Source organism: Carcharhinus amblyrhynchos, chromosome 26 (genome assembly GCF_965287045.1).
Source record: "Carcharhinus amblyrhynchos chromosome 26, sCarAmb.v2.hapA, whole genome shotgun sequence".
NCBI lineage: Eukaryota > Metazoa > Chordata > Chondrichthyes > Carcharhiniformes > Carcharhinidae > Carcharhinus > Carcharhinus amblyrhynchos.
The window spans coordinates 40,545,045-40,567,094 of record NC_137349.1 but is presented as its reverse complement, the minus strand read 5'-3'; the positions used below and the strand labels follow the sequence as shown (position 1 = coordinate 40,567,094).

Sequence of the window (22,050 nt, the reverse complement as noted above, 5' to 3'; positions counted from 1 at the left end):
TGAATCGCAAAAACCCAGCCTGCAGGTGCAGCAGGTGGTCAGGAAGGCAAATGGGATGCTGGCCTTAATAGTGAGGGGGATTGAATATAAAAGTAGGGAGGTCTTGCTGCGGCTGTATAGGGCATTGGTGAGGCTGCAGCTGGAGTACTGTGTGCAGTTTTGGGCGCCGTACTTACGCAAGGATGTTTTGGCCTTGGAGGGAGTGCAGAGGAGGTTCACTAGGCTGATGCCGGAGTTGAGGGGGTTGAGCTATGAGGAGAGGCTGAATAAACTGGGCTTGTACTCGTTAGAGTTTAGAAGAATGAGGGGAGATCTCATTGGGACGTATATGATGATGAATGGGATGGATAGGATAGAGGTGGAGAGACTCTTCCCGCTCAGAAAGGACAGTAGGACTAGGGGGCACAGCCTCAAGATAAAGGGGGGACGGTTTAGAACGGAGTTGAGGAAGAACTTCTTCACTCAAAGGGTGGTGAATCTCTGGAATTCTCTGCCCGTTGAAGTGGTGGAGGCTACCTCGCTAAATATTTTTAAGACGCGGGTTGATGGGTTTTTGATAAGAGAGGGGATTAAGGGTTATGGGGAGAGGGTGGGAAAGTGGAACTGATCCACTTCAGATCAGCCATGATCTTATTGAATGGCGGGGCAGGCTCGAAGGGCTAGATGGCCGACTCCTGCTCCTATTTCTTATGTTCTTATGTAACAAAATGATCCAAGTCTACAATCAGCTTACCGGAAAGGGAAATAAAATTGGCAGCAAGTGCACATACATACAGGATGCTTGGCACCAAGTGCACGTGCCAACCTGCTTATTCTTGCCTCATGTGGTCATACACTGTACTGCAGCAAGAATTTACGCAGAGAAAACGGGGGAAAAAGGCCAAGCGATCTTTGGGGATCACTTTGTCGACCCATTTTTCAACAACCCACAGGTCATGATCCCCATTTGAGAAACTGTTGTCAGGTAATCTCAAGTACTGCTTTCAGTATTTGTCCTTCTTGCTCTCCTTTCTAAATCTGCATTCTCCCATTGTAAATTAATGTATGCTAATTAACTATTTATCCCAATGTCTCATGCAAGTACTCAGCTTTCTTTGCCATCGATAAGTTGGCACTTGTTTATTGATACATAATGGTATTGTCACTGGACTAGTAATCCAGACCACCCAGAGTGGTGCTCTGGGGAGCCGGGTTCGAATCCTGCCACACAGATGTAAAATTTGAACTGAGTTTAAAAAAAAAATCTGGAGTGAAAAGCCTAATGAAGCTCATGAAATTATTGTCAGTTATCATAAAAACCCATCTGGTTCACTAAAGTTCTTTAGGGAAGGAAATTTGCTGTCCTTAGCCTACATATTACTCTAGACCACGGCAATGCAGTTGACTCTTAACTGCCCTCCTGAAATGGCCTAGAAAGCCAGTCAGTTCGAAGGCAATTAGGGATGGGAAATAAATGCTGGCCCAGCCAGCGATGCCCACATCTCATGCATGAATAAAAAAATTCCCTCTTCCTCGAGGGGACAACTGTCAAATAAACATTTACAACTTTCCTCTTCCATACAAATATATAACAATAATCTACATGTCCTGATGGATATTTGAATCTTGTACTTGTCATAAATGCTATGATCGTGATTATTTGTATTGTGTGTGAATTATATGGGAATAAATAAAACTCTTTGCCCATATCACAACTTTATTAATATTTTCTTGTAATTGGTTGTTTTTCTCCTCAGTTTTGACTGTCCTCTTTCTCCTGCTTCTCCTCCTGTTCCCTTCCATATACACACACGCTCTTGATGTCACCCACAAACTTAGAAATTGTGTTTTTGATTTCAAAGTTCAAATTGTTAATGTAGATTGTGAACAGTGGTGGCCCCAGTATTGATCCTTGTGGAACATCACTCCCACTTTCTGCCACTTTTTTGTTTCCACTGTATTTTCTGCAGCTGAAGGTAAATTACTGGTCTATAGTTCCCCGAAAACGTTCAGTCCCTCGTATTAAATATAGGAATTATGTTTTGAATAAACTAGGCCAATATTTCCTGGAGTTTAGAAGAATGAGGAGTTTTGTAATGAAACATATGCAAATTCTTAAGAACCTTGATAGGGTAGATGCTGGGAGAATGTTTTCCTTGGCTGGAGTCTTTGAGAGAGCTGTAGAGGCTGTTGAGTTTTTCCAGATCCAAGAGGGATATATTTTGGATGCTGAAAGATGTGAGATAGTGTGGGGAAGGTGTAAAACACCCATCTTGTTTTGTCTTTCTTCTTGTCCACATTGGTAGGCAACATGATAATTGATAACTGTGTGCAGCGTTTGTTATGAGGCAGTATCACACTTGGGTGTAAATAAGCCAACTAATTAGAACATAGAACACTACAGCACAAACAGGCCCTTCGGCCCACGAGTTGCGCCGATCACATCAACACGTACCAATCCATAGACCTATCTATAACCCCCAATCCCATTAAATCCCATATACACATCCAGAAGTCTTCTAAAAGACCCCAGCGAGTTCGCCTCCACCACCACTGATGGCAGCCGATTCCATTCACTCACCACCCTCTGAGTGAAAAACTTACCCTTAACATCACTTCTGTACTTGCCTCCCTGCACCTTAAATCTGTGTCCTCTCGTAGCGACCATTTCAACCCGGGGAAATAGCTTCTGAGAATCCACCCTATCTATTCCTCTCAACATTTTATAAACTTCTATCAGGTCGCCTCTCAACCTTCGTCTCTCCAGGGAAAAGAGTCCCAGCTCCCTCAACCTAACTTCATAAGGCATACCTCCCAGTCCAGGCAACATTCTTGTAAATCTCCTCTGTACCCTTTCAGTAGCTTCTACGTCCTTCCTATAGTGAGGCGACCAGAACTACGCACAGTACTCCAAGTGAGGCCTGACAAGGGTCTTATAAAGTTGCAGCATTACCTCCCGATTCCTAAACTCAATCCCTCGATTAATGAAGGCCAGTACACCATACGCCTTCTTGACCACATCCTCCACCTGCGAGGCCGATTTAAGAGTCCTGTGGACCTGGACCCCAAGATCCTTCTGCTCTTCAACACTACTAAGAGTCCTGCCCTTGATAGTGTACTCGTTCATCCCATTGGTTGTGCAAGTCTGTTGATTTTCTACTGTTCCTAATTTATTTACCTTTCAAAAACTCATGCTCATCCAAAATCCTCCTTTCCCTACCCTAAATCTGACCAGATCCTGTTCATCCATCAAACCTGTGCTCGTTGATATAATCATCAATGAAATTCCTAATGGTCTGACCTACTTAGCCCTGCACCCTCAGAACTCTTGTATTCAACCAACTCCAGCCCCTTATGTATCCCCTTACTCCACCATTGGTAGCTGTGCCTTCAGCTAACTAGATTCTAAGCACTTACTTCTCTATTAAACTCTCTAATTCTATCTCTCATTACCTTTTAACATGATTCTGTAACGACTTCAATCAGGGCATTGAAGTTGGCTTTTTGTAGTATGAGCTCCTTAATTAAGGATCCACCTGGTGAGGAGGGGGGCGGGGAAGGAGGAGGATCTCCTCATGAACCTGCTGCTGGGCCTGGCAAGGCATGCCATTTATAGATCCAGGCAGCGGGCAATTGAGGGGGTCGTCCAGCCTGTCTGCCTGTCCCTCTACTCCAGCTGTATTTGCGGCTGGGTGTCCCTGGAGAGGGAGCATACATCAGAGGGCACTGTTAATGCCTTCCATGCCTGCTGGGCACTGCAGGGACTGGGATGTATTATTGACCCCTTTAATCATATTTTAATTTGATGTTTTAAGTTTCCTTTCTGCTTTGTTTTTTATTTCGGGCAGTTCCCCTCCTTTCGGATGCTGTCCCTTTTGAGTGGTCCCTAAGTAAATTTGATATTGTTTATTTGGTTGGCATCAAAAAATGTCCCTGATTAAAGATCTAATTGATGGACCAATCATGGAGTCTTTGCCTTGAATTTAACTGGGAGTGTCAGTTCCTCTGACACCCCCAGGGGTAGATTGCTAACTGATAGCTCTCTGTATACTGCTGTTAGAGTTTGTAAATAAAGGGATTCTGGTGAAGGGACTGATTACAGATTCACAAAGCCTAACTTTTTGACACCTGTTCTAATGTCTCCTTTTCTTCTCGTGTTTCCTGTCTTTGATTGGTGTCAGTTTTTATTTGGTTATGACCCTATGAAGTGCTTTGAGACATTTTACTTTCTTAAAGACACAATGTAAATGTTGTCTTTGGATGAGTCAACACAAAGAATCATTGGAATACTGATATGTCACAAGAACTGCAAGATCTTCCTCCACTTACGATCCATGAGGACCATTGGGTATTTCTGTTACTTATTTCTGTTGGCAAGTGTTTTTGCTGCTGTTGTCTCGGAAACTGATGCTCTTGGGGGAAAACATTTTTCTGTTTGGGATTTCACCGGCTCCAACTTGCATTGTTTTTGTGTTTCCCTTCTTTGAGTTGACTTTTGGTATTTGAAGTAATTCTTTGATGATTGTAGTTAGTTTTGAAACCTTACTTGGGCCTGTGCTATGCTCAGATTTTGCACATGCTGCCATCCACAGCAAGTCACAGCAGGTCTTCAAATCGCTATTTGTTGTTCAGACCGCTTCAGAAAATTTTACATGACCTTGCCTTGGAGTTTTAAAAAAATTATTTTGTAGCATGTGGCACAGTGGTTACCACTGATGCTTCACAGCGCCAGGGTTCAATTCTGACCTTGAGTGACTATCTGTGGGGAATTTGAACATTCTCCCCCTGTCTGTGTGGATTTCCTCTGGGTGCTCTGGTTTCCTCCCACACTCCAAAGATGTGGAAGTTAGGTTGAGTGGCCATGCTAAATTAACCCTTAGTATCCCAAACTGGGTTAAAATATTAACTAGGTAAATACAAGGGATCAAGGAGCTAGGTCCTCGATCAGATTGTTGTTGGGGAATCAGTGCAGACTTGATGGGTCAGATGGCCGCCTCCACTGTAAGGATTCTGTGATGTCGTTGGCAAGGTCTGTCTCTGATTGCCTTATAATTGAAAGGTTTCCTTGGCTATTTCAGAGGGCAGTCAAAAGTCAACCATATTGGTGTGCATTTGAAGCTACATGTAAAAAGAAGGCTTAGGAGAGCTAGGAGGGGGCATGACAAGTCCTTGGTGGGTCGGATCAAGGAAAGCCCCCAGGGTTTTTACGCTTATGTGAGAAATTAAAGAATGACCAGGGGGATGTTAAGGCCGGTCAAGGATAGTAATGGGAACTTGTGCATGGAGTCAGAAGAGATAGGAGAGATGATGAATGAATACTTCTTTCCAGTGTTCACCAAGGAGAGGGTCCATGTTTTTGAGGATGAGTGTGTGATACAGGCTGGAGGAGGTAGATGTTCTGAGGGAAGGTGTATTAACAATTTTGAAAGACTGGAGGGTCGATAAGCCCCCTGGGCCAGATGGGATCTATCCTAGGATTCTTTGGGAAGCAAGGGAGGAGATTGCAGAACCTTTGGCTTTGATCTTTGGGTCCTCCCTGTTCATGGGGATAGTGTCAGAGGACTGGAGAGTGGCGAATGCTGTTTTTCTCTTCAAGAAAGGAGATGGGAATGATTTTGGTAATTATAGGCTGGTTAGTCTTACTTCGGTGGTTGGTAAGTTTATGGAAAAGGTCCTGAGGGATAGGATTTATGACCATTTGGAAAGATGCAGCTTAATCAAGGATAGTCAACATGGATTCGTGAAGGATAAATCTTACCTCGCAAATTCTTTGAGGAGGTAACTGAGTGTGTAGATGAAGGTAGAGCAGTTGATGTATACATGGATTTTAGTAAGGCATTTGGTAAGGTTCCCCATGGTTGGCTCATGAAGAAAGTAAGGAGGTATGGGATAGAGGAAAATTTAGCCGATTGGATAAGTAACTGGCTGTCTCTTAGAAGACAGAGGATAGTGGTGGATGGAAAATTTTCAGACTGAAGACCAGTTACCAGCGGTGTACCACAGGGATCAGTGCTGGGTCCTCTGCTATTTGTGATTGTTATTAATGACTTGGAGGAGGAGCCTGAGGGGTGGGTCAGTAAATTTGCTAATGACACCAAGATTGGTGGAGTAATGGATGAGGTGGAGGGCTGTTGTAGGCTGCAAAGAGACATTGATAAGATGCAGAGCTGGGCCAAAAAGTGGCATCTGGAGTTTAACCCTGATAAGTGAGAGGTGCTTCATTTTGGTAGGACCAGTTTAAATGCAGATTACAGAGTCAGTGGCAGGGTTCTGAGGAATATGGAGGAACAGAGAGATCTTGGGGTTCATATCCACAGATCTCTGAAGGTTGCCACTCAAGTGGATAGAGCCATGAAGAAGTCTTATCGTGTGTTAGCGTTCATTAACAGAGGATTTGAGTTTAAGAGCCATGGGGTTATGCTACAATTGTAGAGGACCATGTTGAGACTGCATTTGAAATATTGTGTGCGATTCTGATAACCTCACTATAAGAAGGACGTGGAAGCACTGGAGAGAGTGCAGAGGAGATTTACCAGGATGCTGCATGGTTTGGGGTATAGGCCTTGTGAGGAAAGTTTGAGGGAGCTGGGGCTTTTCTCTTTAGAGCGGAGGAGGATGAGAGGCGACTTAACAGAGGTTTATAAGATGATGAGGGGGACAGTTAGAGTGGATGTTCAGAGACTGTTTCCTCGGGTGGATGTGGCTGTTATTAGGGGTCATAACTATAAGGTTCGTGGTGGGAGATATAGGAGGGATGTCCGAGGTAAGTTCTTTACTCGGAGTAGTTGGGGTGTGGAATGGACTGCCTGCTGTGATAGTGGAGTCAGACACTTCAGGAACTTTCAAACAGTTATTGGATAGGCACGTGGAGTACACCAGAATTGTAGGGAGTGGGATTGCTTGATCTTGGTTTCGGACAAAGCTCTGCACAACATTGAGGGCCGAAGGGCCTGTACTGAGCTGAACTGTTCGATGTAGGCCATTCCAAGACAGATTTCCTTCCTTAAGAACATTAGTGAACCAGATGGGTTCAATGATAGCCTCACCAGTGGTGACCATGAAACTATAATTCCAGATTTGATTAATTGAATTTAAATTCCACTGCCTTGGTGGGATTTGAACCCATGTCCCCAATGCCTGAGTCTCTGGATTACTAGTCCAGTCACATTATTACTATGCTACCATCTTGCAAAGTAAGAAGTCTCACAACACTAGGTTAAAGTCCAACAGGTTTATTTGATAGTAAACGCCACTAGCTTTTGGAGTGCTGCTCCTTCGTCAGGTGAGTGATGAAGGAGCAGTGCTCTGAAAGCTAGTGGCGTTTACAACCAAATAAACCTGTTGGACTTTAACCTGGTGTTCTGAGGCTTTTACTGTGTTTACCCCAGTCCAACGCAGGCATCTCCACATCATGACTACCATCTTGCAGATTCAGATTCTACTATCTCTGAGGTAACTGTTTAGAGTTATACAGATCTAGTTGTCTATTTTAATTCAGTAATTAAAATATATAGTTTAGTGCCTTTAATTCAATAAAACATCTCAAGGTGCTTCACAGGAGAATTATAAATAAAATCAGGCCACAAGGATTGGCACTAGGGCAGGTGCCTGAAACTTGGTCAAAGAGGAAAGTTTTAAAGGAAGGAAGTGACAGAGTCAGAGATGTTTACAAGTAGGTACAGAGCTTGGGATCTAGGCAGCTGAAGACAAGGCTACCAAAAATTAAATTGAGGATGCTCTAGATGCCAGAATTAGATGAGCTCAGATATCTTGGAGCGTTCTGGGGATGGAGGCAATTACAGAGCTAGGGAGGAACGAGACCTTGGATGCATTTGAAAACGAGGCTGTGAATCCTAAAATCAAGGCATTGCCTGACTGGAAACCAAATGGTAAGCTTGGGAGGCCAGCCAGTCAGTTGTATCTTGGAATAATCAAGGCATGAGTGAACTAAGTTGAGGTGATGTTATGGAGACCGAAATGACCTGCACAGTGATGTTATATCTGGTTGAAAGCTCATCTCGGGTTCAGGTAAGATCATAGAGTCATAGAAAAACTACAGCACAAACAGGCCCTTTGGCCCACAAGTTGCGCCGATCATACCTCTACCTACTCAGCTTACCCATAACCCTCAATCCTATTAAGTCCCATGTACTCATCCAGAAGTCTCTTAAAAGACCCTATCGAATTTGCCTCCACCACCACCAACGGTAGCCGATTCCACTCACCCACCACCCTCTGAGTGAAAACCTTACCCCTGACATCTCCTCAGTACCTACTCCCCAGCACCTTAAAACTGTGTCCTCTTGTGACAGCCATTTCAGCCCTGGGAAAAGCCTCTGAAAATCCACCCGATCAATACCTCTCAACATCTTGTACACATCTATCAGGTCACCTCTCATCCTTTGTCTCTCCGAGGAGAAAAGATACCAAAGCCCCAAGCAGTGTGGTTTACTCTTGACAGTTATCAGGAAGACTGGAAATGAGGGAATAGAGGAAATGTCTGTTCATCTAATACCAGATGTTGGATGAGCAGCCTGATAAATTAACAACAATGGGAGAGGTGGTGCTGAGATGGAAACCAAGAGGAACAGGACGCAAAGCCATTTGCTGTGATTTCTTACTCCAATTAGATAGATAAGAACCAGGTGAATGCAGTCCCATTCAGCTGGACAAGTGGAGAATTTTTGGAGATGTATAAGTCATAATGAAGGCTGCAGACAGATGGGGAAGGGAAGAATGGATGGTACCTTTCTCATGTTTGCACAGGGTGTTATTTTTAATTTTGATAAAAACTGTTTTGCTACTCGGGCAGGGGCAGAAATTTGATTGGAAGGATTCAGACATGGCATTCTGATGGGAAATACATGTTCAGAGACTATGATGAGGGATGTTGGCAATGGGACAGTTGGTTACCATGGATGTTCAAGGGTTAATTTTTTGAAGAGGGGATGATAATGCTGAGGGGAGAGTGAGAGGGTGTTGGGGGGGAGGTGGCGGCATCACCTGAAGAAAGAAAAGAGTCAGTAGTATCACCCAACATGCGGACCAGAAGGCAGAAGTGGGTAGTCAGAAGTTTAGTGGAAATAGGATTGAAAAAACTGAAGGTGGGTCTCGTGGATGTTTGAACATACAGTTCATAGAGAAGGAAAGAAAAGAGTGCAGAATGTAGTGCTATAGTCATAGCTAGGATGTAGAAAAAGATCAACTTAATGCAAGGTAAGTCCATTCAAAAGTCTGACAACATCAGGGAAGAAGCTGTTCTTCAGTTGGTTGGTATGTGACCTCAGACTTTTGTATCTTTTTCCTGACGGAAGAAGGTGAAAGAGAGAATGTCCGGGGTGCATGGGTTTCTTAATTATGCTGGCTGCTTTGCCGAGGTAGCAGGAAATGTAGGCAGAGTCAATGGATGGGAGGCTGTCTTTTGTGATGGATTGGGCTACATTCATGACCTTTTGTCTTGGGCAGAGCAGGAGCCACACCAAACCGTGATGCAATTAGAAAAAAATGCTTTCTATGGTGTATCTGTAAAAGTTGGTGAGAGTTGTAGCTGACATGCCAAATTTCCTTAGTCTTCTGAGAAAGTAAAGGCATTGGTGGGCTTTCTTAACTATGGTGTTGGCATGGGGGGACCAGGACAGGTTGTTGGCGATCTGGACACGTTCTCCTTTACGCTTCCTGAAGTTGATGACAATCTACTTTTTTTGTTGACATTGAGGGAGAGATTATTGTTGCCACACCAGTTCACCAGACTCTCTATCTCATTCCTGTACTCTGAGATCTGACCCACTACGGTGGTGTCATCAGCAAACTTGAAAATTGTATTGGAAGGGAATTTGGCCACACAGTCATAGGTGTAGAGGGAGTATAGTCGGGGACTGAGAACACAACCTTATGGAGCTGAGGATGATCGTGGAGGAGGTGTTGTTGCCTAACTTTACTGATTGTAATCTGTGAGTTAGGGAGTTCAGGATCCAGTAGCAGAGGGAGGTGCTGATATAGAATCTCAGAGAAGGCAGAAAAGAGATAGGGGGAAACTCGGGGAAGATGCAAGTTCAGTATTGAGGCAGGAGGAAGCTCAATCTTAGAGTAATTAAATCTCAGATAGACAAGATATCTATTCTGATTTTAGGAAATTTGCAATGTGCACAAAATGCATTCTGGACAGCCTGTAGCCACTTGAGCTCCTCGATTCGTAATTTACTTGGAGAAGTCCTTGCACCTTTACTGATCACTGTTCGGGCTCATCTTGTTCAAGTTCCAGCTTTTGAGAACATCCTAATATGAACTCAGTTATCCTCTTGACATTAAAATAAGCAAAATATGGATGCTGGAATTTGAAACAAGAACAAAGGATCCTGGAAAATCTCAGCAGGCCTGCCAGCATCTATCAGGTGAGAAAGAGTTAATGTGCAAAGCCCCCATCTCCCACTCTCACACCAGACCATCTGTCTTTTGTCCTTAAAGTTGCTACTTTTCGTTGCAGTTTCTGCACTCTTGCTCCTTTCAGTTTTGGCGAAGAGTTTATGGATTCGAAATGCTAACACAGTTTCTTTCCTGATAGATGCTGGCAGACTTGCTTAGTTTTTCCAGCATCCTCTGTTGTTATCCCCTTGAGACATCTTGGTTTACTTCTAAAACACAAACAAGGAAATAAGGGAATTGCTGCTTGGTTTGTTTTTCCCTATTCTTTCAATATGATTTTACCTTTTCTAGGCATGTAATTCTTTTCATATCCACTTTCTAACTAACTGGTGTGTGGCAATGAATGAAGAGTGAAGATGCAGGTTGCCTTGTCAAAAAGAGTTGAAAGCTGATGATTTGCGTTACGTTGCGGTGGGTGAGGCTTTTGTGATCTTTCAATTCTTAACCTGAAACCTTAAAGATAATTTCTTCCTTATCTCGCTCTTCATTCCTTGCAGAATTTGTAGGATAATAAACTGCCAAATAAAAGCTATTTATGTTGAATATCTGTATGCAATGTGAGAAAATGTGTGGATTTCTCCCTGAGTCTGCCCTTGCACATGGTTTTGTCCCAAAAAACAACTGCTTAATCAGTTTCATTTCAAATTAACTAATTGTGGAGTATATTTGACATTGTTGATCCAAATTGCACATTCTGCTCATCAATATCCTGCAACCAATAATCCGCCTGTTGTATGTTTTCAGTTTCAATGTAAAATAATTATGATTGGCACACTTTAAAACTTGCGTTGATCCCTTAAGACAGAATGCAACTCTCAGATGCTACAAATTACTCTGAGTGCAACACATGATTTGATTTCAGTTAATTAGAACCATAGAAAATTACAGCTCAGAAACAGGCCTATTGGCCCTTCTTGTCTGTGCCGAACCATTTTTTGCCTAGTCCCACTGACCTGCTTTTGAACCATATCCCTCCACACCCCTCTCATCCATGAACCCATCCAAGTTTTTCTTAAATGTTAAAAGTGACCCCATAGAAAATTACAGCTCAGAAACAGGCCTTTTGGCCCTTTTTGTCTGTGCTGAACCATAAATTCACGATGCAGAGATATTTTTGTTACTTTCAAAGCAACGAAGATTGATGTTGGAATCACTCAAGCATGGAAGATTGTGTACAGGAAATAGTTTCACCACCTTCTCCACTCCAGTGGCGTACCTTAACTGTTAACCTTAGATGCCAGAATGATACTTCCATTATAACTTTTCTGTGTGAACCAATTAATTTCAGCAGTTTAAAGACCAGGGGGCACGTTTCTGAAAATTGAATTCAGATGACCTCAGATTCTTACTCTATAGGATTTTCCAGGTGGCATTCTGAACTACTGTTCTATAAATGGAGGAAGAGTGTCCCCAGGTTTATTGTACTGTAATGAAGGGATTGCCCCATTCTATAGTATAAGTGACCTACAATTTGATCTTAAATTAACTTTTAAAAAGAAGTCTTGATTTATGCAACATCTTGTTACGGAATAATAAGAGTATTAACATCAATTAATATTAATGTCTCCTTAAACTCAAGTGCAGCCCAGGGAGTGGAAATAATCTAGCCAAAACAGCATTTGAAGAGCAGAGAAGATAACTTTTACTTTAAAGACTAATAACTCAAATTATGATTACTGTGATCTGTTACCTGCAGCTTCTTGTGTCTTTGTGTCCTTTATGGTGTGGATTATATTGCAGCATTCTGTGACTCATAACAGTACAGTCTGTGAATAGTCAGGTCCAGCATAAAAGGACTTCAATGAGTTGACCCATTGTTTTGATTCAGGTCAATGGGTGATTACTTCGCATTCTTCTCCTTGTTTTGCAACTCTCTTCATTTTTGTATTGTAGAAACTCTTTCAAGTGGACTGTTCTGTCTTGGATTACCTCAGCAGATGTGACGCAGGTGTTCATTAATGTTTTATCTTATTGCTGTGGTTACTCAGGCAAATTTTCCATATCGTTTTACTCGAAAGAGCTGCTTAAAGAAAAAGTGTGTGGGCAGAGAGTGAGTTTATTTTCAAATCAAAATACCAAGAACAAGTGAGAATTGAAAAAATGCACTAAATTTGCATGGATTTTGGGTGAAAGGAGGTGGCACTGAGGTGGCATCGCTGACGCAATACAGCTGTTTCATCTCCTAGACATGGATTAAGCTGATGAAATGAAAATTCCTCTAGGAATAACACAGAATACTACGGATAGTTACTACATGATTACAGATCATTACATAACACGCAACACTGTGGGCTCCCCACAGAAACTCAACACACATGTTGAACCAGGAGCACTTCTCGTCACAATGGATGTCTCGGCACTCTACACTAGCATCCCCCATGATGAAGGCATTGCTGCAACTGACTCAATACTCAACACCGACAACTGCCAATCTCCAGATGCAATTCTACAACTCATCCGCTTCATCCTGTACCACTATGTCTTCATCAATAACAATCAGTTCTTCATCCAGATGCATGGAACAGCCATGGGGGCCAAATTCGCACCTCAATATGCCAACATCTTTATGCACAGGTTTGAACAAGACACATCGCACAGGACCATCAACCGACACTGTACACTAGATACGTCGATGACAGTTTCTTCCTTTGGATTCGTGGCGAACAATCATTGATACAACTATATAATGACATCAGCAAGTTCCATCCCACCATCAGACTCACTGTGGTTTACTCTCCGGAATCGGTTACATTCTTGGACACACACATTTCCATCAAGGACGGTCACCTCAGCAAGCCCACAGATAACTTCATGATGCTCCATTTCTCCAGCTTCCACCCTGAACACGTAAAAGAAGACATCCCCTTTGGACAAGCCCTTTGTATACACAGGATCTGCTCAGATGAGGAGGATCGCAGCAGACACTGATGCTGAAAGACACCCTCATAAGAGCAGGATAAGGTGCTCGACTCAACGATTGACAGCTCTGACATGCCACAGCGAGAAACTGCACCGATTTCCTCAGAAGACAAACACGGGACGCGGCAGACAGAGTATCCCTCATCATCCAGTACTTCCCTGGAGCAGAGAAACTATGACATCTTCTCCAGAGCCTTCAATATGTCATTGATGAAGACGAACATCTCGCCAAGGCCATCCCCACACCCCCACTTCTTGCCTTCAAACAAACGCACGATATCAAACAGACCATTGTCCGCAGCAAACTACCCAGCCTTCAGGAGAACAGTGATCGTGACGCTACTCAACCCTGCCACAGCAACCGCTGCAAGATATACCGGATCATCAACATGAATGCTGTCATCTCGTGAGAACACCATCCACCAGGTACACGGTACATACTCTTGCGACTCGGCCAACGTTGTCTACCTGATACACTGTTGGAAAGGATGTCCCAAGGCATGGTACATTGGGGAGACCATGCAGATGCTACGACAACGGATGAATGAGCACCTCTCAACAATCACCAGGCAGGAGTGTTCCCTTCCAGTCAGGGAAAACTTCGGTAATCACAGGCATTCACCCTCTGATCTTTGGGTAGGCATTCTCCAAGGCGGCTGTCACGACACACGATGATGCAGAATCGCTGAGCAGAAACTGATAGCCAAGTTCTGCACACATAAGGACGGCCTCAACTAGCATCTTGGGTTCATGTCACACTATCTGTAACCCCGACTAACTGTCCTGGCTGGAGACAATATGCATCGCTTTAACCTGTGCTTGGTCCTCTCTCCACTCACATTGTCTGTATCTTACCTGTAAAGATTCACATTCCAACCATTATCTTGTAAATTGAGTTTGTGTCTGTATATGCTCTGTTTGTGAACAGAACTCCCACTTACCTGATGAAGGAGTGAGACTCTGAAAGTGTGTGCTACCAAATAAACCTGTTGGACTTTAACCTGGCATTGTGAGACTTCTTACTGAATGTAGGAAAACTCATTGAAAGTAATTAGGTAGTCTTACTCAACTGGAGTAGAAATTGCCCATAATTTGGAACTACATGGACAACCTCAGTGAATCCAAACATGTGCAGAGTGTGACAACTAGGGTATTTTCATAGTAATTTCATTGTAGTGTGAATGTAAGCCTACTTGTGATACTAATAAATTTAAACTTATAGAATGATAAAGATGGCTGGTATAGGAGTTGGTGTAGTTATAGTAATTGTCTAAGAATGGAATCAGCAGACAAGGTGAACAGACAAGAGGCTCTGTATCTGACAGTGTTCTATAATGGAGGGGAAGTTTACATCTAATTTGGGAATGATAGATGCTGGGACCACAGAATGATAAATTATTTTGTTTCTACTGGTGATTTTGACAGCAGTGTCATGGAAGAAATTGGAAGTCATATTTGAACCTTGTGCATCAAGTTGCTCTTCAACTGATGAGCTTGCATCACATTTTGTTTAGGTTGGGGATAAATGTTGTTAATTTATTTAGGGGAGAGAGCAGGGAAAACAGCCCACTTTAAATGATTGTGTAATGTTAACAATATAGACATGGCACCATATTAGGGTGATAAAGGCTGTAGAAATATTTGCCGTACTCTGAAGCTGCTTATTTGTATCTCTTTTAACCTTGATACATGAAGATATATAATGTTTCCATTATTTGTATTGTACTTGTTCATCTTGATACTGGGATAGGAGTGCAGAGTTTGTCTACCCCCACTGCCTATTCCATGGGTCGCACCATCAGTTTAGATTCACTCACCAAAATGGCCAGTTGTTTACTTTTGCAGTTGTTACCCAGAATAAAGACATTAACCAGACTTCTTTCAATAGACAATAAGTGTACCATTTTATTATAAAATCAGTCTTGTCAATATTAATATACATTACAAAATTGTCAACATTATTAATATACATTACGAAATATGAAACTATACTAATTACTCTTTGAAGATACCCTAAATCTCTCTCGCACTCGTGCACAAACTCTGTCAAAGGTTAAAATTCACCAGTTCAAGGGAAAAAGAAAGATGGCGGAGGTCTTGAAATGGAGCCAGGTTTATACAGTTAGTCTGTCAGCACTGCTCTATGAAACAATTGGATGACTCCTGCACTGCTTTTCAGGTGGGCTCAAGGAACCTTTGCAGGTACTCAATCCCAGCATGTAGAGCAATTAAGGGGCAGTTTATATTGAGTTGTGGCTGTGGGCTGGCTCAGGCCTGCAAAAAGGCTGCTGTTTTCACTAGCCGTTTTTTGTCCTTCTCAAAGCAAAATGCTAATCAACTTTTAAACACAAGTTTTCCAGTCATTTTTTTCAAAGCCATAACTTACTTGACCCTTTGTAAACAGTCCACCAAGATTGAGCGATTTCCAGCTTCTTTAAAACTGCTTTTTACCTTTTGTTAAAGAATGCCTCTTCCAGGAATAACAATCAGCCCTGGCACTAACCCTTTAAGAAAGTGTCTTTTAAAATACACATTCTTCTCAAATGTTCTTGATCCTTGAAGCTGAATTATTTTCTGTGATTAGTGTTCATAATAAACCACATAATCTAGGTATTCTGCTGCACCATGTTTATAAGACCACAATTGGGAGTTTTGCCCAGCAATTTCATAATCCACAAATGGAGTGGGGAGGGGTGGGGTTCTTCTACACTATGACATATAGCAACAGTCCTAGTGTAAGTTATTATCTAAAGTGTGGCAAACTGCTCATGTCTGGGCCTGCTGGGCAAAATATGTTAATTGGGAAGCATGACTTATTTGCTGTGTTTTTCAGCTTGATGTCATTGGAGTCTCTTAATTGAATTACCAGCTTGTATTTCCCTCTATAGTATTCAGCGTTCTGTTTATGCAGGTTTGGAAGAACTGTCACAGCCCTCCGCGGGATGATGCTTGTTTCAATACATAGGTAGTGATGTGCAGTGAATTCCTGTGGGGATGTTGTGCCTGAGGCTTCTATATTGTTGTACAGTTCCTGTGTATTAAATGCTGTTAAAATAATTTAAATGGCTCAACACAACACATCCTTGTGGAAAGATCTTTTCCTGGGAATGGAAATTATTGAAAATTTGAAATAGCATTTCCTGAGAGAGAGCTTCATAAGAAAAGAAAGCAAGGAATTAAGCATTTGTAGCAAACTATATCGAGACTTTTGGTGGCAAAATGGGAATCCATGCTTACTGTGGTGATATTACTGAAATTGGGTTTGATGTTGTTTGAAGTGTCGGCACTCTTCTTTTGTCTGGATAAGATTTTTAGATCTCATCTGTGGTTTCTCAGCCTTGCTGATTTGGTAGCACTATGCCTGTTAAATCTGAGTTGGAAGCCAAGTTTTGTTCATTGCTTGAGTGCATAATCTTGATAAACACTCGAATATGGTATCAAGGAGAACTGCATTGTTGGAACTGCCGCTTATTAATGTTAAGCTGTGAACTGCTGGCACTATTCAAATGGAAGCAAGGAGTAGTCAGGTGAGTGTTCCTCTTTCCAATGACACCACTGAAATTAGATTATGTGGTTACTCACCTTAATATTAGTTGTGGGGTCTTGTGCACAAATTAGCCATCATGTTTGCCTATTTAAGTTACTTTACTTTAACGTAATTTTGTATGAAATGCTTTGAAATATTTTGATGTGCTGCATCATCTAAATTCAGAGTTGCTTCAGTAAAAAAAAATCAGCTTAAGTTTCTTGATATTGAATTTCCACTTTGTGTTAGTCACAATGCTTAATTCAAATTATTGAATATTTTTCATTTTTAGTGCTCAAATCTGCTTTGAATTAACAGGAGTAAATGCTTGTGTATATATATCTTTCTTCACTGTTAATCCAAAGGTGTGCAGGTTAGGTGGATTGGCCATGCTCGATTGCCCTGTTGTGTCCAAAGATTTATAGGTTAGATGGACTAGGAATGGTAGATGTGAGAGGTTCCAGGGATAGGGCAGAGGAGAGGGCCTGAATGGGATGCCCTTTCAGACAGTTGGTGCAGACTTGATGGGCCAAATGGCCTCCTTTCTGAATTGTAGGCATTCTATAGTTATTGGGTTTGCGAATTAAAGATGCAAGAGCAATTGCAAATATGTGACTATGTTTTCAGACAAATAATTTCTTCCCGTAGTTCAAAAGATGCGTTGGTTAGGTGCATTGGCTAAGCTAAATTCTCCCTTAGTGTACAGAACAGGCGCCGGGGTAATGTGACAAAGGGATTTTAACAGTAACTTCATTGCAGTTCGAATGTAAGCCTACTTGTGACACTAATAAATAAACATCTTGTGTTCACTTGTGCCAAGATCAAAATGCAAAACATAGGATGTAGGCTAACTTCATAAAGCACCTTGGAGTTTCTGGCCTGGGTCTTAACACAGTGTCATCTCCTTCTGCCGAATTAGTTTAAACACCTCCAGCAGCACGAGCAAAACATCCTGCAAGGACATTAGTCCCGCTCTGGTTCAGATGTAGACCATCCAATTTATACAGCTCCCACCTTCCCCAGAAATGTTCCCAGTGATCCAGGAATTTAAAACCTTCCTTCCTGCACTGACCCTTAAGCCACTCATTCATCTGCACTATTTTCCTATTTCTGTGTTCGCAAGCACTTGGCTTAAACATGGGAATAATCCAGAGATTACAACCTGAGATGTCCTGCTTTTTAATCTGCTGCCTGGCTCCCAGAATTCTTGTTGCAAGACCTTGGGGGTGATTCTCCTATCCTGCTGCACTGATTTCTAGAGATTCAAGTGGTGGCCGATTCATGCTGGGCATCCAGCCCTGGGTGTATCTCCCAGCCTAAGTTTTTTTTCTCATGTCGACGGATCCACACTCAAAATCAGCATAAAAGGCATTAGCATGCCTTACTATCTAATTAGTAGACCTGCAAATAGAATCTTTGCCCCTCTAGCATCTCCCCCCACTCTGGCGGGGATTACAGCTGCTGTATAAAAGTCGGGACCTGGCATGGCAGCGTTGAACAGGAGTAAAGAGGTGAATGGTAAATTTTATGGAGAGAGTGGGATAGGTTGTGTGTGTATGTGTGTGTGTCACTCAACATGGGGGAATGCTCGCAGGCAGCGGGTGTGCATGGCAGTACAGTGCTCTGTGTGTGAAGGCGAGGGAAGGAGGGTTGGGGAGGCCAGCAATGTCCAGGTCACTGGCGGATGGGGAGGCCGGGAGACCATTGATTTCTGGGTTACTGGGGCATGAGGAGGTTGGGAGACCAGCAATATCTGGTCAGTTGGGGGTGGGAAGGCTGGGAAGCAGTGATGTTCTTGAGGGTGGGTTGGGTGGAGTGTTGTCCGTGGGGGGCTGTGAGAGGCCAGCGATATCCATTGGTGGTGGGGAGGAGGAAGGTGAAGTGAGAAATGAGAGACCAGTGATTACCACTGTGGTAAATGTTAACAGCTGAGAGATTTTTAGTTATGGCACTTCATAAGCAACACCTCAAATTTCAAACACTGTTAGAGACCAGTCAAAAGGTCAATTGAAATTTGATTAAAATTTGCTAGGCAAGAGTGCCTCTAACTATAGAGCAATGGAATTGAAGTACAGATCAGCCATCACCTAATAACTAATAATAGATTTGTGTGCTGATGGACTTAGTTCCTGCATTCCTAATGGTTTACGTGGACAGGTTTGAAGTTCCAATTGTGCATGTAGTTATTCATGTCAAGGTTCCTAACCTCAGCTGCAGACAGGGAACAGAGAAAACCATTTTTGTGGCCGGTGGTAAAATGACATTAGTAGAAGCCTGGGACTTGGTTGTTGTGACCTGTGTTACACAAAACAAACAATCTGTTTAGTTTGGTTGAACCTTAAAGCTGTAATGGGTTTGTATCCTGGAAAGATTAAATCTAAATGGGGCTTCTTCATTAGAATCTGCCTTGAGCTTGTGGAATTATTTTTATCTTTAAAAATGTTCTAAAGTGAATTTCTGGGTGTACAGTACTTTAAGATGCTCAGTTACTCAGCCATTTGCCAGTATAACCACCTTTGTGTGATGTGAAAGCAGCCTTATGGAGACTTTCTACCCTCCAGACCCTCCCAGAGAGTTCCTGCTGTATTTATCTTCTCTTCAGTGTCTCATCATCTCAAGATGTACTGCAGTGCCTTTCATCGACTCAGCACTATACAGCCAGTGAAGTACTTTTAGAAGTGTAATCATTGTTGTGATGGATGGGTACATGAATAGGGAGGGATTAGAGGGGTATGGACCAAGTGAGGGCAGAATGTTTTTATTTAATTTAGTTCGGGCATTATGATTGACACAGGCTTGGAGGGCCAGAAGGGCCTGTTCCTGTGCTGTACTGTACTTTGCTCTTTGTTTGAAATGTGGCAGCCAATTTGCTCACAGCAAACTCCCTCAAATAACAATGTGATAATGATGAAATAATCTGTAACTTCTTTCTATGATGCAATGGAATAATTTCACCTTTGCAACATTTACTGTGAAGCAGATTTATGGTCAAATAGATCCATGTTTTTATCTTCCATGGTGGAAGATGTGGCCCCCTGTATCTTTGTTCTGCTGAGGAAGATCTCAATCTAACTTTTGAAGTTAATGTTTATGGAAATTTCTTGCATGAAATGCATAGCTGCATTTGGACCCATTTCACTGTGAAAAATATTGTAAAAGAGGATGACCACCATCTGGTGGTCTGCTTGGTATCTGCTTGTAATTCCTCAAAATATCCTCCTTCAAAAACTACTTTCTTCTGAATAGTTGTAGAGTGTCTTTTTTAAAAAAGTAGCTTGGTAGAGAGTTATCCATCATTCACAGAAATTTCCTCCATTGTCTTTTTCAACTGACAATGTTTAAGATTATTTAGTTGGAGCATGTAAAGTAAGAAAGGAAGTGTTGAGATACTTAACTAATAACTATTGCCAAAGGGCTGTCAGTTTTGATGCCATGTTGAATGTTTATGTCGGCAGAGTGTTTCAGAAAGAATGGCCAGTGGAGCAAGACTCACTTGTGGGGTGTACGTATTTAATTGTTGTCCTCCCTCAGGCTGTTTGTGGGAGTGCACATTGGTTAAAAGAGTCAAGAATGCATCTGACTCACTTACTGAATCCCAAGAGATGTGTCGGAGCAGCACTGTCATGTCTGCTCTTGGTAGATGGAGTGAATTTGGCATATAGCCTGCAGCAGCTGGGATTATCACCCAGCAGGGGTGGGTAGGTTGAGAAACAGACAGGGTTACTTAGTGGGATGTTTGTAGTAGACAATTCTCTGGAGTATGAGACAACAGTGGAATTGTCTGTCTTCTATTAAGGTAGAAAAACAAACTCCAAGGTGTGAAATAAATTGATTCCTATTGTTTATAGCAGAGAATGAAGATTTTATTTGACTGGGATGGACTTGTGAAGAGTGTAGTGTAGCCTAAGTGCGTCTTGAGGAAGCAGAAGATGGTCGCTGTATTTTAGACCATTGTGTCCTTATTTTTCAGGTAGCGTTGGACTGATTTATGGTGGAATTAAGTAGGGTTGAAGATGTGAGTGAAGAGTTATGGCAATCCTTCCATGGATTATAATATCAGTAAACTAAATGTATATTTATGATTGACATTCTACATTGCAGCTTCTGTAGTTTAACACGATTGGTTAATTGCTGTACATAGAGAACTGCAATTTGGTGGGATGGTTAGGTAACTTTTTTCCCCACTGCTGACATATTAATCCTCCATTGAATTGTGACACTTTATCTTAAGCAGAAGCCATACACATTTTTAAATGTGACCCACCTTTAGCTCAATATCGTAACCAAGAACTCAGCTGGTGAGAGACTTTATATTTATTCAGGTCATTATTGTTGATTTAATTCTTCAAAAAGTTTAATGGTTCAGTTTTTCATCTGTTGGATATGTGTTAATTTTGTAATTATTGTAGGAATGCTGAGTTACTGTATCTGGTAGTGCTGAGGGGTTGAGTTAATACTTCTGGTTATAATGAGCACATCGCCAAAACAGTTCACATTTGCTATCTTGGTTGGGAATTCCTCTTTCACAATCAACAAGGGAAGAAGGAAAGGAGAGGGTGCAGAATGTAACGTTACATTCATAGCTAGGGTGTAGAGAAAGATCGACTTAATATAAGGTAGGTCCATTCAAAAGTTTGGTAGCAGCAGGGAAGAAGTTGTTCTTGAATTTGTTGGTACGTGACCTCAGACTTTTGTATTTTTTCTGCAATGGAAGAAGGTGGGAGAGAGTATGTCCGGGGTGTGTAGGATACTTGATTATGCTGGTTGCTTTTCTGAGGCAATGGGCAGTGTAGGGGAATCAATGGATGGGAGGCTGGTTTGTGTGATGGTCTGGGTTACGTTCGCAACTTTTGTAGTCTCTTGTGGTCTTGGTCAGAGCAGGAGCCATACCAAACTGTGATACATTCAGACAGGATGCTTTATATGGTGCATCTGTAAAAATTGGTGAGAGTTATTGCAGACATGTCAAATTTCCTTAGCCAGGATTGTTGTGAATGCCTTGATGTGTTGGGTGCCTCCATCATTGAGGATAGAAATATTTGTGGAGCCTCCTCCTCCAGTGAGCAGTTTAATTATCCATTAGCATTCACTTCTGGATGTGGCAGGACCGCTGAGTTGGTTGTGGAATCGTTTAGCTCAGTCTGTTACGAGCTCTTTGACAGTCCTATGTTACAGCTTCATCAGATTGTCACTCATGTTTAGGT

At 42.2% G+C, this 22,050-nt stretch overlaps 1 protein-coding gene across 9 annotated transcripts in view; it reads left to right on the top strand.

Annotated features, from left to right (window-relative positions):
• The window catches only part of eps15l1a (epidermal growth factor receptor pathway substrate 15-like 1a), a 380,478-nt gene that overhangs the window by 54,816 nt on the left and 303,612 nt on the right, over positions 1–22,050 (top strand). The window lies entirely within an intron of this gene.